This window comes from Bubalus bubalis, chromosome 21 (assembly GCF_019923935.1).
Source record: "Bubalus bubalis isolate 160015118507 breed Murrah chromosome 21, NDDB_SH_1, whole genome shotgun sequence".
Taxonomy (NCBI): domain Eukaryota; kingdom Metazoa; phylum Chordata; class Mammalia; order Artiodactyla; family Bovidae; genus Bubalus; species Bubalus bubalis.
This window is the reverse complement of record NC_059177.1, coordinates 54658244-54673033: the sequence shown is the minus strand read 5'-3', so window position 1 is coordinate 54673033 and position 14790 is coordinate 54658244. Positions and strand designations below refer to the sequence as shown.

The 14790-nt window shown below is 51.4% G+C and overlaps 1 long non-coding RNA gene across 1 annotated transcript in view; it reads left to right on the top strand.

Moving 5' to 3' along the window:
- The first annotated feature begins 1188 nt into the window (after positions 1-1188).
- The window catches only part of LOC123330989, a 42085-nt gene continuing 28483 nt past the window's right edge, over positions 1189-14790 (top strand). Inside the window, exon 1 of the long non-coding RNA XR_006547362.1 lies at positions 1189-1648. This is a non-coding gene — a long non-coding RNA (uncharacterized LOC123330989). The remainder of the gene's footprint in view (positions 1649-14790) is intronic.

Below are 14790 nucleotides of genomic sequence, written 5' to 3'. Positions count from 1 at the left end.
CTGACTGATGTCTTCCATGGACCCTTTTGAACGAGGGGAGAAAAGTCCTCACAGGTATGACTTCAAGGGCCTTTGGCCTTGGGGATGGGCTGGCTCCCTAGGAGGGCACTGCTTCCTAGGAGGATGGTGCCCTGGCCACCTGGCCACCTGGCTTGCGTGGGTGCCAGCCTGGCTGTCTGCTGTGCCGAGTGTTGAATTGCTGCGTGCTCTGGGCTGTCTGGCGATCTGGATGTGGACTTGAAAAGTGTAGAGGGAGGGTGGGAGGGGATGTGTCCTGCTGATGGTGAGCCTCGGGGCAGTGGCTGGGGTGCCTCAGGCATCCTCCATGCCTTCATCCTCCTCCTCGGAAGATCCTGTTACTTCCCTCCCTCCCACATCATAGGGTCATGCCTGGCCTTTTGCTGCCTGCACACAGCCATGGATTCACCCCAGTTTCTAAGCCGGTCCTGGCCAAGGCAGGAAATATACCAGCTGCCCTGGCACCAACATCTGGTCCCTCTGCATAATTCTGAGCCCTAGGACAGTACCAAGGGAGCAGATGCTGTTGATTTGCTACCGGTACCCACCTGTGGGCTGACGGTGCCTACTTGGGGGACTGGTGGATTAAAAGCCGTGTTGGGATATCTCTGAGGTGTATTCTACACTGTTCCCCAGAAGTTCCAGCACAACTGGGCTCTCGTTGCCCATGGGGGTCGTCTGCTTCATAACAGCCTTCCCCTTCCTGTCCCCTGCCCCATCTCCCTTACTGAAATTTTCTAGAATCACCGTCCAGATACTCAATTTATGCTTGAATACTTGCCTCAAGTCTATTTCTGGGAAAACCAAAGTAAGACACACTCCACAGCACTGCTAGAGTCTCTTGGCTGCCCCTCCCAGCTCAGAGACCAGCTCCCTGGAAGACACATGCTGGTTCAGCCCAAAGGGCTCAGCCTCGTCTCCCTACCCTTCCTCTCTCACTTGTTGTACCCCCACCACCCAGACCATGGTTCCCATTTAGCATCTTGCCTGCTGGGACCTCAAACATTGCTCATAGTCTGAGTTCCCTCCATTCTGCTCCATTGATTGTAATGGCAGCCTTTTCCAGTATCCACCAAGACCCTTGAGTCTGCTCAGAACATGTGGCTGGTGCAGCCACAATTTCAGAGTCAAGTCCCAGCCCTTTCCCTCAGCCAGGAGGAGATGCGATGCCCCAGGCAGAGGCAGGGCTGCATGCACAGTGAGTGGAAGGACGAGTTTATGAGGCAGACAGAACTGAGCTCAGGTCTCAGCACCACCATGTACAAACTTCTCTGCTTGAGCAAGTCCATCTCTCTGAGATTCAGCATTTTTAGCCTCGAATGACAGGGGGCAGAGAAGGGTAACTGTCCTCTGATTTGTGCACCTCCTTCTGCAACAGAGCTGGAGAGGCTGCCCAGGCCTGGAATGGCATTTTTCAGTGCTCCCTGCTCTTAGGTGATGGGTTCTCACCAACAGAATGTGAGTGGAAGGGATGTGTGTCACTTCCAGGCCCAGTGTGGTTAAGAAGCAGCTGTATCTTCTCCATCATCTCTCTCAACTTTCTCCTAGATGCAGAGTTCTAAGCCTGGGTCCCTGAATCACCATGTGGAGAGAAGCTGCCTGCCAACTAGAATCACCAGCATTGGAGTATGTGAGTAAAAATATTTGTTAAACTACTGAATCATGGGGGTTTATTTGTTACAGCAGCTGGCATTGTGCTAACCAATACATAATCATATCTCCATGTTGTAAAGAACCTAAAAAGATAACACAGAGAACCTCTACTCTAATAAGCACTCACTGTCCTTTTTACAACTGGGTACTGTCCCTTTTTACTTGCATGGTCTTATTGAATCCTCAAGGCAGCCACATTAACTGTGTCTTGAAGCTGGAGAAACCCCAGCACAGAGAGGTGAGGTGACATGGCCAAGGTCACACAGCTAGGAAATGCTAGCTCTGACTCTAAAGCTATTTCTTTACCAGTAGGCTAAGCGGCCTCCAGTGCCTGCCACAGAGAAATTACTTCCAAAATGGGTACCATCTTTGTTAATCTGACCAAACAAACTTGGCCAGGGCCTCCTGCCACCTAGACTGAGCCTTTGTCTCTATGGGGTGAAGCGCTGCCCCCTGAGCAGATAAAGTGCGCAGAGGTGCTCCCTCTGGGGCGGGGTGGGGCACAGGCTGGGTGTTCAGCCTCACCAGAGCAACTTCCTCCACCCCGGGCCTGGCACTTGCTCAGGACATAGCTTCACCCCTGAAAACTGATGCCCCCAAGTTACCATTCCTTAGAGATACCCTGAGTCCTTCTTCAGCTGGACGCCTGGCTGGTGGGGAGCCCGAGAGCACACGCGCTGCTTGCGGTTTCCAAAGGGAAGATGCACCCTCAAGGCTGCAGCTGGCAGCCCCCCGGGGACCTGGCGAGTGACCCCCTGGTCCCCCCTCAGAGGCCTCCCCAGGCCCCCTGGGATGGCTTCTCAGCTCCTGGCCTCAGCCCAGCCTCCAACAGGGCTATTTCTGGCCAGGCGGGTAATAGATTTCTGTCTCCTTTTTGAGAGCCTTTTGTGTGCCCTCAAACTCAGAGCCAAATGCTCTCCCTCCAATTAAAAAAAAAAAAAGCTGTGTTTCCAGCCCCCGTGTGAGGAGGTTTCTTGAAGAGCTGGAGGACCCTGGGGGAGAGCTGGCCCACGGTTTTATTTATGTTAATTGCCTGCCCCTCTTCCCAGGGGCCTGCACCTCACAAAGCTCCCTTGTGGGGCACCAGTGAAGCATCTAATATGTGGTATATATGGAGGCAAGGGCTCTGCTCAGCGTTTCCTGGCTCTTGATTTATGAGGTGGGGCTGGGCTTGCTGCCCCGACCCTGCCTCGTCCAGGAGATACAGCCTAGAATTCTCTCTGATGGGGATCCGGGGTCTGGCGCCCTGCCGCACCGCTCCAGGAACTCGAGTGAACCTCCACTGTTTCCACAGTATGATCGGGAAACCGAGGCACGGTTAGGTCGCTTGATGTGGGTGCCAATTAGGGGAGCTTAGGCCAGCAGCGATTGTCTTAACTGGGGCCCAACGTTTCACACACCTCTACCCATGGCAGGTTCTCTGGGAGCTGATTAAAAGTGCCGATTCAAGTCACGTGTGGGGCCCGTGGTCTTAGAGGGTCAACAGGCACTAGCGAAGGTGCTCAGGGGTCACGATGAAACTCACAGCGGATCCAGCTGCACTGGAACCTGGTTGCCGCCTTGAATCTTCAGGGTTGGGGGCCTGTGTGTTTTGCTTTCACTAAGGTCTGAGACATGCCCAGACATGAAAACTGAAAGGGGCTATGAGATTTGTATTGTCCAGATTTTCCATCTTCTAAATGACAAGGTTGAGGCTTACAGTGTGATGGAGACTTGGCCAAGGTTTCACACCAGAGTGGTTCTGTCTCTTTGTGAGGACCAGAGGAGAGAGGGGTGTGGGGTTCTCGGTACCTGGAGAAGGTACGAGGAAATGGAGGTACTACTTCACTAGCTTGAAGCCCCCCCAACCTTTGGGAGGCTGGAGTTGGTGCCTGATCCCAGGCATCCTGCCCTGCCACCACTCACTCTCAGAAAACCCTTCCCTGCTTTCTCCAGGTGGGACAGAGTCCTGCCCTCCAGTTTTGTCTGGACTTGACATCCATAGAGTTGCTCTGCAGATTGTATGAGGCCCCTGGGCAGGCAGTCTGTGCTGTCCTGGAGGAAAAAGCCACAGCTTCCCTTAGACTGTGTGGGCATGACCCTGGTCTGCCTTTCCCCATGACCCACCCCAACAACCCGGGGACTCCTGGGGCCCCCAGGGCCCCCAGACTTCTTTGATCAGGGCTGCATGTGTGTTTGTGTGCATTCAACAGGAATAGACGGCTGGAAGGGAAACAATCTATAATTAATGAAAGATGGTGTTTGATTTAGAATTTCCTTTCAAGTTTCAGAACTTTTGCTCTAATGTGAACAGGCAGCTGTGACCTGGGATAGAGTAGGGCTAGACTCAGAGCCAGACATCCGAGGGCTCCCATCCCAGTCTGGCACGTGACCATGTGGCCCGGTGAATGCCGTCCATCCTCTCTGAGCCTTGGCTTCCTTATCTGTTAAAATGTGGGTCATCCTCTCTCCTTCACAGGTTGTTGGGAGTGTGACATGAGATCCTGTGGGCAAAAGTTTCTCAAACACTGTGGGTGCTGGTTACTTGCAGAGCCCTCTCACTCCTCCATACAGAGATTCTGCAGACCGAGCAGTCATTTTGGAGAGGCATATTTTAGCTAGACGTGGTTGTTCTTTCATTGTTGCGTAAAGGGACAGGAGTGTAGTCAGGTAAATATTTTTCAGGAAATAGGTATCTCTTAGTGCTTTTTCTGTCCTCATACATAGGTGAATTAATGGAGGGAATGAATACAGAAATACTTTCTTAAAGGTATTTTTACTAAAGTCTTACAGACATGCAGAAAAACACACATATTGCACATGATTAGCTCCATGAATTTCACTAGCTGATGACATCCATGAAACCAGCACCAAGTTAAGAAGCTTCTGGAACCAGAACCACCATCCCAGAAGCCCCCATCATGTCCTTCCCAATACACTCTCCTGAGTCTGGCTTTGGAACTGGATAAGAACAGACTCTTAGAGTGTGTAGTGCTGGTGTCTGCCTTCCTTCCTTCAGTGTTGTGTTGGTGAGAGCCATCCGTACACTTCCAACATGGTCAGCCCATCCTTGCAAACACCCACACTGTCTGTCTTGCATTTTAGTCATCATGGTGAGTGTTCAGAGGTACCTTATTGTGGTGTTAATTTTCCTTTCTCTGATCAGTAATGAGGTCATTCCTCCTAATATACACCTGTTGGGCATTTGGATATTCCGTTTTTAAAAAATGTACTTATTTTATTTTTGGCTGTGCTGGGTCTTCGTTACTGCACACGGGCTTTCTCTAGTGGCAGCGAGTGGGGGCCACACTCTGTTGTGGTACACCGGCTTTGCATTGCGGTGGCTTCTCGTGTGGTGCAGCACAGGCTATATGGTGCATGGTCTCCAGTAATTGCAGCATGCAGGCTCAGCGGTTGTGGCTCACAGGCCCTAGAGCTTGGGCTCAGTAATTGTGGTGCTCAGGCTTAGTTACTCTGCAGCATGTGGAATCTTCCCAAACCAGGGATCAAACCCATTGGCAGGCAGATTCTTATCCACTGTACCATCAGGAACATTGTGGACATTCTCTTTGTACACCACCTATTTAAGTCTTTTACCCCAGTGTCTAATGGGCTAGCTATCATTTTATTGATTTGTAGGAACTCTTTGTATATTTTGGATACTCTTTAGGTTTTTAGGGCTTTAGAAGCCCTGCCTGTCTCCCAGACATTTCACCCTGAGTACATCAGGAGCTCTGATCTTGATGGAAACCCACTGAGTACAAGCATTCAAGAGATATTCTCTTCCCAGCCTGTTGCCGCCACTTCCCCTTCAGAGTACAATGTGCTCCTCTGCACGTAGAAGCTAGAGAGCCTTGTCTCGGGCCCCCTCCCTACTCTACCTCCCTCTGTGCCTCTTCTTCACTTTTTGGTGTCCACCACCTACATTCCCTTCCCATGGGCCTTCTGTTCAGCTGGTAGAAACCAAATCACTTTCAGGGTACCTTCTGCCCAAGAGGCTCCACTCCTTTTGGTCAATAGATGGAGGGAAGGGTTGCAGGGGCAGACAGAATGGCTGGGTCCTTCCCACCACTGGTCACTGTGCCTGAGATCCCACTGTTAGAGCTTCAACCCTCAAGGACAGCAGCTAGTGACCTGAGGATGTGATTCCTATGTTGTTGCAGAGGGTTTGCTCAGCGCTCAGCGCTCAGCCCTGACCAGGTCTGTGGTGTCAGGCTTATCCCTGTCTTAGCCTCAGTCTTGCCTGGTTCTGAAAGGGACAGCTCCAGGCCACTCCTCCAGCTCACAATCTACCCTTTAGATCCTCTAACCTGATAGCAGTTGCACACCTCTGTTCGTGAGACAGCAGGCGCACTGTCCCACTCTGTTTGGCTCCATCACAGGCCAGGGCGGGAGGCTGCAAGGAACAAAGCTTCCTTGGTGGAATTACAGGCACCACAGTAGTGACTGAGTGATGTTCACACAGGGGGTCCACCCTAGGGGACTGCAGCTGACTCAAGTGGACCAGTGAAAGGATGAGCGCCATGCTGCTCTTGAATGTCTTTCCAGAGGGTGGATATACATTACTCTCCACTGCCTAATTGTCCCTGAAGAAGGAAACCGAGAGGTCTTGTGGAAGTTATTGCCTTGACATGTTGACTGAGCTATTTCCCCTCCAGGTGGGTGACCCAGGTCCTATGTATGTTGGGCAGAGACCAAAAATAGCATCCACTGATTTTAAAGCCATGTCCCCCAGAGCATTTCCCTTCTGCACATCTGAGTTCCAAAAGGATATTTTTTAAAGGTTAGGCATCTCCTCCAGGAAAGGCATTTCGTTGTCTTGCCTGAGCAAAATAATGTCCTTAAAAAGATTCCAGTTGACCCTGCCAGCCTGAGCAGGAGAAAGATTCCATCTGCAAAGGTCAATATGAGGGTAAAATTTGAAACACTTTTAAATCAGTTTGTTTGTTTTTTTTTAATGAAATACATGCTTGAGAGTAAAAATTCAAGTAAAGCAGAAAATCTGAATACCCAGCCTAATTTTTCAGGAATTTATGGCAAGAACAAGCATGTTACCAGCACCATTTCCATAGGTTCATCAATCAGCATAAGCTAAGTTATGCTTGGTAACAAGTAACCCCGAGATCTAAGTGGTTACAACCACCACGATTTATGTCTTGCTCAAGCTACGTGTCCACTGGGGATTGGCTGGGGGTCTGTGTCATGTCTCTCTCACTCTACGCCCCAGCCTCACAGAACATCCCTGTCTGAAACATCGCTGTCTCCAGGTGGCACTAGAGGTAAAGAATCTACCTGCAATGTAGGAGACCAGAGTTCAATCCCTGGGTTGGAAAGATCCCCGGCGGAGGGGATGGATGAGCACTCCAGTGTTCTTGCCTGGAGAATTCCATGGACAGAGGAGCCTGGCGGGCTGTGGTCCAGGGAGTTGCAAAGAGTCGGACATGACTGAGCCACTAACACTTTCTGTTTCACAGCAAAAGGGAAAGAGAGAACTCAGTGACACCAGGCAATGACTCTTAAACCTTCTGCTGGCAAAGGACATGCGTCTCTTCCTTTCATGTTTTGTTGGCCAGGATAGAGCTCATGGCCACGCCAGAGGTCAATGTAGAGACACCAAATATTTTGATCAATTAGTCAACCTTTCATCATAGGCAAAGTTCAGAATGATCTTCTGTCTTCCATAAAGGTGCTGGCCCTTTATTCCCAGCACCCCATGAACCCTTTCCCCCTGTAGAATGCTTTGTTGCTGGCACATCCTCAGTGTGTTGTGTGGAATGCTATTTTTCCAATGTCAGTAAGTGCTGGGAGACAGAAGGTTCTGTGGTTAAGTAAGTTTGGGACGCATTGGGTTACGGAGGGGTCTTTAAGACAGCGGTTCTCAGAATCTTTAATAGCATGTGAATTGTTGCCTTTGAAGGAGAGAGTCAACTGGGCCTACTGCCTGGTCCCTCTAGGCCAGTGTTCCTGACTTTGGCTGCACACTGGAATCATCTGGGAAGATTTGAAAGAAAGCCTAATGTGCAGGCCACACGCTAGACCCACGGCCTAAGGGATTCCGTGTGCGTGCTTCTTAGCACTCCCCTGGCAGCCATGGATTCCAATGGCAGCTCACTTCTAGGCGGAGGATAACTTTGGGAATTGACCTTGCACAGGCTTGATCTGGCAGCCAACTGATTTGTAGCAGTTTCTTTCATCTGCTAAGCAGACAAGCTCGAGCCAGAATGCTCAGGATGGTTCAGACATATAAGAGGAATATACCTACCCCAAAGAAACTGATGATCTAATGTTGAAATGCTGACAGAAAACTTCTACTATATAATTGGTAGCACAGGTGACCTGGTGTCTCTGGAAGGAACTTAGAAGTGCAGGGAGCCTGGAGTCCCCACCAGACATGTGCTGGAATAGCCCCAGATTTGTCTCTGAACTCCAAATGAACCAGTCTGTTTCTATGGCCTTTGCCTCTAAGGAAACATTGGACTCTTCAATGACGTCACTGGTGTCTTTCAGTCCATCCCAATCCATCCTGCTGAGACCCCTGTAGGTTCTCAGACTTATTGGATCATAAACCTTTTGCTGGAGGGCATGGGGCACTGGTATTCCACGGACCCCTTGGCCCCATAGAATAAGCTTGTGTGGAAGTATATAAGGAGAACTCAGGAGCCCACTTAAGGAGACATTCTTCTTCTTTTGAATGATGTCACCTTGTCACTCCTCTCTGGCAGGAAGGATGAGATGTCACCTCCAGGGGATGATTTTGACTGAATGCCTGACTGGTTTAAATGCCCGTTTGGCTGAGCCCTGCTCTGGTAGAAGGGATTCCCAGGTGCCTCGGTGGTAAAGAACCTGCCTGCCAATGCAGGAGACACAAGAGATGCAGGTTTGATCCCTGGGTCGGGAAGATCCCCTGGAGGAGGAAATGGCAACCCATTCCAATATTCTTGCCTGGGAAATCCCATAAACAGAGGAGCCTGATGGGCTACAGTCCATGGGATCAAAAAGAGTTGGGCAGGACTGAGTGATAGAGCACATGCGTGCTCTGGTAGAATAGGAGAGTATTAAAGATGCCTTAGTGCCAAACTGAGGTACTATCCTCAAGGCATCAGAAACGTTGAACAGCCGGTGGAAAAACAGGCTCAAGTCTCTGAAGAATTTTGTGCTCAGATTCCTCTCATCAGTGATCTTTAAAAATGTGTCTGGAAAGAGTGAGGAGGGAGTGAGTGTAGAAACTGCGGTGGGTGGATTCTGCATAAGGTTCAACCTGGACTCACCCCCAGGTGAGGGTGGTGTCCTCATGGTGCCAGGGCTCCGGTCAATGTCATGCCCTTGCCCCTCAGACATCACCCCATCAGGCATGACATGCACCGAGTGGTGAGCCCGTGATCTGCTGCTCCATCTGGCTCCCCACCCACCGTGCTGAGGTCCCCGAGTCAGGGCTGCTGCTCACTCACCCAGGCACTCCCATGACCCAGCGCCATGCCTGGCACAGAGTTCCCGCTCAATCAATGCTGACACCACAGTGCAGAGACACCTCCAGGCTCCAAGGACCCCTAGTGAACTCAAGGCTTCAGTTGCCATGTCTGTTTACAGGGCTGAATTCGGATAAGCTCCAGGGAGGCAGGATGAGCTTTCAGATTCCTTTGACGTCCACATGAGAACATCAGTGGAGGTTTAAAGATTAACAGCTTTACTGTGGCTCCAGAGGAAATAGAAAATTAAGGCCTCTGTTTTGGGTTGCCGAATGGAATTGGTTCCCTTTATGCATCTCTTTGGAAGAGAGAAACATTTCCATCATCTCAATTTATAAAAAGCAGTCATAAGGCCAAGAAGAGATAAGTGGAGTAATTTCAGAAACCCTCAATTTGGGCAGTTTCTTAAATCCTCAGAGTCTGAAATTGCTGCACATGAACTTTTCTGCAAGAATTGCATTTCCTGGGCCGGCTGTTTCTTGGAGAGATAATTGGGCAGGTTGAGGGGGCCTGGGGGCTGTAGCCTAGGGGGCTGGGGCAGGAAGGCAGGGATGGGGGCTGAGTGTGAATGGCAGGGTAGGATATAAAGAGCCCCCCCAGCCAAGATGTTAATGCAAGAGGATTACATGGGATCATCTTAAAAACACATCTGCCTATCCTTTCTCCTCTCCCCTCAAGTTCATGTTCAGTAGCTATAGGGTAGGGAGCTCCTCAGCAAGTGAATTTGAGCAGGCGATGACATCATAGTGTAGGATGCTCAGCCACCAGAGTGTCCCAGCACGGTCATCAGAGTCCTGCTCCAGGCCCAGCCCTGATCTCTTAGCACACACCTGCCTGACTTCCACCTGCCAGCCCTGCGTCCCTTTCTTGAGGACACTCTTGTGTCCCAGAGCCATGCTTACTCATCAACAGCAGAACAGAGAGCCAGGGGAACTTACACCTCCTAAGAACAGTCCTGAACCAATGCTGATAGGAAGCGGGTATAAATACCAGACGATACTGTCTTTCCAGTGGCCATGTACGGATGTGAGAGCTGGACCATAAAGAAGCTGAGCGCCAAAGAATTGATGCTTTTGAACTGCAGTGTTGGAGAAGACTCTTGAGACTCCCTTGGACAGCAAGGAGATCCAACCAGTCCATTCTGAAGGAGATCAGCCCTGGGGTTTCTTTGGAAGGAATGATGCTAAAGCTGAAACTCCAGTACTTTGGCCACCTCATGCGAAGAGTTGACTCATTGGAAAGGACTCTGATGCTGGGAGGGATTGGGGGCAGGAGGAGAAGGGGACGACAGAGGATGAGATGGCTGGATGGAATCACTGACTCGATGGACGTGAGTCTCAGTGAACTCCGGGAGTTGGTGATGGACAGGGAGGCCTGGCGTGCTGCGCCTCACGGGGTCGCAAAGAGTTGGACTCGACTTAGCTACTGAACAATAACAGTAGATGGTAAAGAATCAACCTGCAATGCAGGAAGGAGACCTGGGTTCAGTCCCCGGGTCAGGAAGATCCCCTGGAGAATGGAATGGCAATCCATTCCAGTATTCTTATCTCAAGAATCCCATGGACAGCAGAGCCTGGTGGACTACAGTCCATGGGGTCGAAAAGAGTCAGACATGACTGAGTGACTAAGCACTCATAAATAACCCAACTCCCTCATCCATCGGGCAAGAGAACTTGGGGGTAAATGTTTTATGCTGTCTCCCAGAGGTTCTTGGCAGGACTGAGCTCCAATTGCCCATGGGGGTCACTTGCTTGATGGTCTGGCTTCCTTCGCTGTCTGTCTTCCTGCTCCTAGCTGTGTTTCCGGGTCTCACCTTCCAAAAAACACTTGCTCAGATACCCTTGGCTCAGGCTGCTTCTGGGAGCACCCAAAGCACACAGTCAGTAAGAGCTGTAAGACCTTGGACAAGTGGCTTCAACCCTCAGGGCTCAAGTTTCCTCATCTGTGAAATGGGGATAATGTTACCTGAGCCACAGGGCAGGTGTTACAAACAGGAGGCTTGACTGCCGGATGTGGCCTCCAAGTAGGTTTTATCTGGTCTCCAGATAGTTTAGGGCTTCCCAGGTGGTGCTAGTGGTAAAGAACCCGCCTGCCAATGCAGGAGACATAAGAAACACAGGTTCGATCCCTCGGTGGGCAAGATCCCCTGGAGGAGAAAGTGGCAACCCACTCCAGTATTCTTGCCTGGAGAATCGCATGGACAGAGGAATCTGGCAGGCTACAGGACATGGGGTTGTACGGAGTCGGACAAGACTGCAGTGACTTAGCGCAAACAGGTAGTTTTAAAACTTTATTGTGGAGTCTGTGTCATGCATTCCAAAGTATATGATGTTTGTTTAAAGATTCATATAATAAGCATCTACGTACCGACCTTCTAGCTTCGGAAATAAACCAACCACAAGACTGTTGCACCCCTGGATCCTCACTCCCCAGCAACCCCAAGAGGTCACCACTGTGATGAATTTTGTGCATATCATCTCATTCTTAGTCATAGTTTTACTCTCGATGTCAATGACATACTGTTTCATGTCGCATTTTCACAACTTGAGATGCAGGCATGTATGTGCGCTCAGTTATATCTGACTCTTTGTGACCCCTTAGACTGTAACCTGCCAGGATCCTCTGTCTATGGAGATTCTCCAGGCAAGAATACTGGGTTTGATCCCAGCCCAGGGATTGAACCTGCGTCTCTTGAGTCTCCTCCATTGGCAGGCAGATTCTTTACCCCTGTGCCTCCTGGGATTTCTCATCAAAACCCACCTTTCCAACCTCCTGTAAGGAGGGTCAGAAGACCCAACCATGCTGGACCCACATCCCCACATGGTAACAGTTGTCGGCTCTAAGTCATTGGGGATGGACTGGGTAGGTGGTATAGGGATCCGCAAGGACCCCTGGTTCCTGGAGCTCCTGCTGTCCCCTCCCTGGACTCTGCACTCCTTCATTTACCTGCCCGCTATTCCCCATGGACGTCTGGGCTGGTGAATTCTCACCGCAAGAAACGCTGCAATGAGATAGCCCATGGGTGCCCTTTACAGAGAGCCTGGCAAAGGAGCATCAGCTGTTCCTTAATCACAGCCTCTATCAATGACATCCTGGGAGGCAGCCAGAATCAGCATCCTTGTCTTGAGGCTGATGAGGCGACATGATAAGGCCAAGGCCACTCATGTGGACGGCTGTTGGGTCAGGACCCCACACCGCCCTGGGACAGGGGAGGGGGAGAATGCGAGTCCTCTGAACCTCAACCTTGGGGAGAGGGTAGGGGGCCAGGCCGAACCCCTCCCCCAACCCCCGTGCCTCACATGTGCACCAGCTGAGCTCTGCTCCTGCTGCTCCCAGCCCAGGCCCACCTGCCTCTCACACAGCCCTCACTCGGAGACCAGAGGTGGAGGTGAGTGGGGAGACCTGGGACCAGGTCTGGGAATGAGTGGCTCCCACCTCAGCCTCCTGGAGAAGCAGGAAAGGGATGCACCGGAGTTCTGCCTCTCCGAGCAGGTCTGCTGGCCTCGCCGGGCACGGAGGTGGACACTGGGGCCTGTGAATCATCGCCAGCGGATGGAGCTTTGTTTGGCTCGCTGAGTCCCCAGACCAGGGGCCGGCCGGAGAGAGAGGGCTCTTTCCTGAGGGGCTGGACTTTCCCACAGGAACAAAGTGGGGCTTGTTAGCCGGGCATGAATCTTGGCGTGGGGCAGCCCGGGCTGGGCTCAGCGCTGCCAGGCGGAGGCCCGGCGATATCAGGCAAATTCCGCCTTCCCCACAGCTGGGGCTGACAGCAGGAAGCCCCAGGGAGGCTCCTAACAAAGGCAGAAAAATGGGCCACGTTTATTCATTCACTGACCAGCCTGGGCCTGGCTGGCCCACAGGGCCCCGTTTCCATGGCAATGGGCGGCCTTCGGAGCTCCCAGTTGGCTCGTCCGTGACCACTGCCCCCTCTGTTCCCGCACACCCCAGGCACACAGGAACACAGCATCCCGTGGCTCCCCCGGTACGGCCTTGCTCCATGGTGTCTGGGAGAACATGGGCCAAGCCAAACGCAAATCAAGGGCTTGTAAACAGTCAGGAGAGAGCCTGTGTTGTGTTCTGAAGGCTGAACACATGCCAGTCTTGGGTGAGTGGGGTCGAGGTACTGGTGCAGATCCCTGTGCTAGCCAAATACCTACTGTGTGTGGGCCAGGGGTGCGTGCCCTCTCCAGTCTCATTCTAATACAGCAAAAAAAGAGAGAGAGAGAGATTTGTTCTATCCTGAGACCTCCCAGAAGATCTGTCATGGACACTGGGTTTTGAAGGATGCGTAGGAGTTTGCCAGGCAGGGAAGGAAAGTGCATTCCAGGCAGAAGGATGAGTTTTGAGGCCTGAAAGTGTGTGGTGTGATAGACAGTAGCTGAAACATTTGTTTTTAACTGGAATGAAGAAGGGATGTAGCTGGAAATGAGGCAAGTGAGGGCTGGAGAGCCATGTGATGTGACTCGGGGTGGCAGGCCCTTTGCTCTGCACTCACTGCCCGGAAGGGGGCCCGTGGACTGCCTCTGAGTTGTGAATTCTGCATATTGGCCTCTTCTCAGACTGGTTTTGGCAGTGGCCTAAAGAAGAAATGCCAATAATGATATCTTACAGCTATTTAAGACAAAAATAGCAAGTGGATAGCACAGGGGGACTTGCCCAGTGGTTCAGTGGTAAAAATCTGCAAGGCAGGAGACCCAGGAGATGTGGATTTGATCCCTGGGTCGGGAAGATCCCCTGGAGAAGGAAATGGCAACCCACTCCAGAATTGTTGCCTGGAAAATTCCAGGGGCAGAGGAGCCTGGTGGGCTACAGTCCATGGGGGCACAAAGAGTCAGACATGACTGAAGCAATTGAGCACACACATGTGCGAAGATTGCATAGGAGGGGGTGCCCTCCCGTCTCACACCACAGCAGATACAGCTAAGCCATCACAGCACGCTTTCTGGCCCGGCTTGATCTCAGCTTCAGAATCCTTCTCAAACAGTGATCAGGGAGCCACTGCCAAGCAGAGCTGACACTCAGGAGAACAACTTGGTTGTCCCTAGTCCATCCGTCTGTGTTCTCCAAACAGCTCACTCACATCTGAGACTCGTTTTTTGCCCCATTCATCAGGGCAAGTGTAGCTGTCTTCATTTCACAGATGGGGAGACCACCCTTGTAGCTCAGATGGTAAAGAATCTGCCTGCAATGCAGGAGACTCGTGTTTGATCCCTGGGTCGGTAAGATCCCCTGAAGAAGGGAATGGTAACCCACTCGTTTTCTTGTCTGAAGAAATCCACAATTAAAGGAGCCTGGTGGGACCAGGTCCTTTAAAGGACCCTACAGTCCATGAGGTCGCAAAGAATCAGAAGTGGCTGAACCAATTTCTACACCATTGTAGCACACAGCAACTTAATCACGGAATAGAGGACAAGAATGGAGGGATCTCAGCTCTTACTCCATTCAGGATGTGTTTGGAAGGCCCACTGCGACCAAGGCGGTGGCATTTGAGTAGATTGTTCTTCCCTTTTCCCCCTGGAAGCCCACCGAGTCCTGCTTCCCCTGTTTTAGCCAGGACACGAGTCCGCTGAAGTCATCCAGAGATCTGAAGCATCACTAAATCTGGCCATTCCCTGAAGTGCCCTGCCTCCCGGGCTTCCTGGAGCATGGATGACGCTATGACGGCAGATGTGCT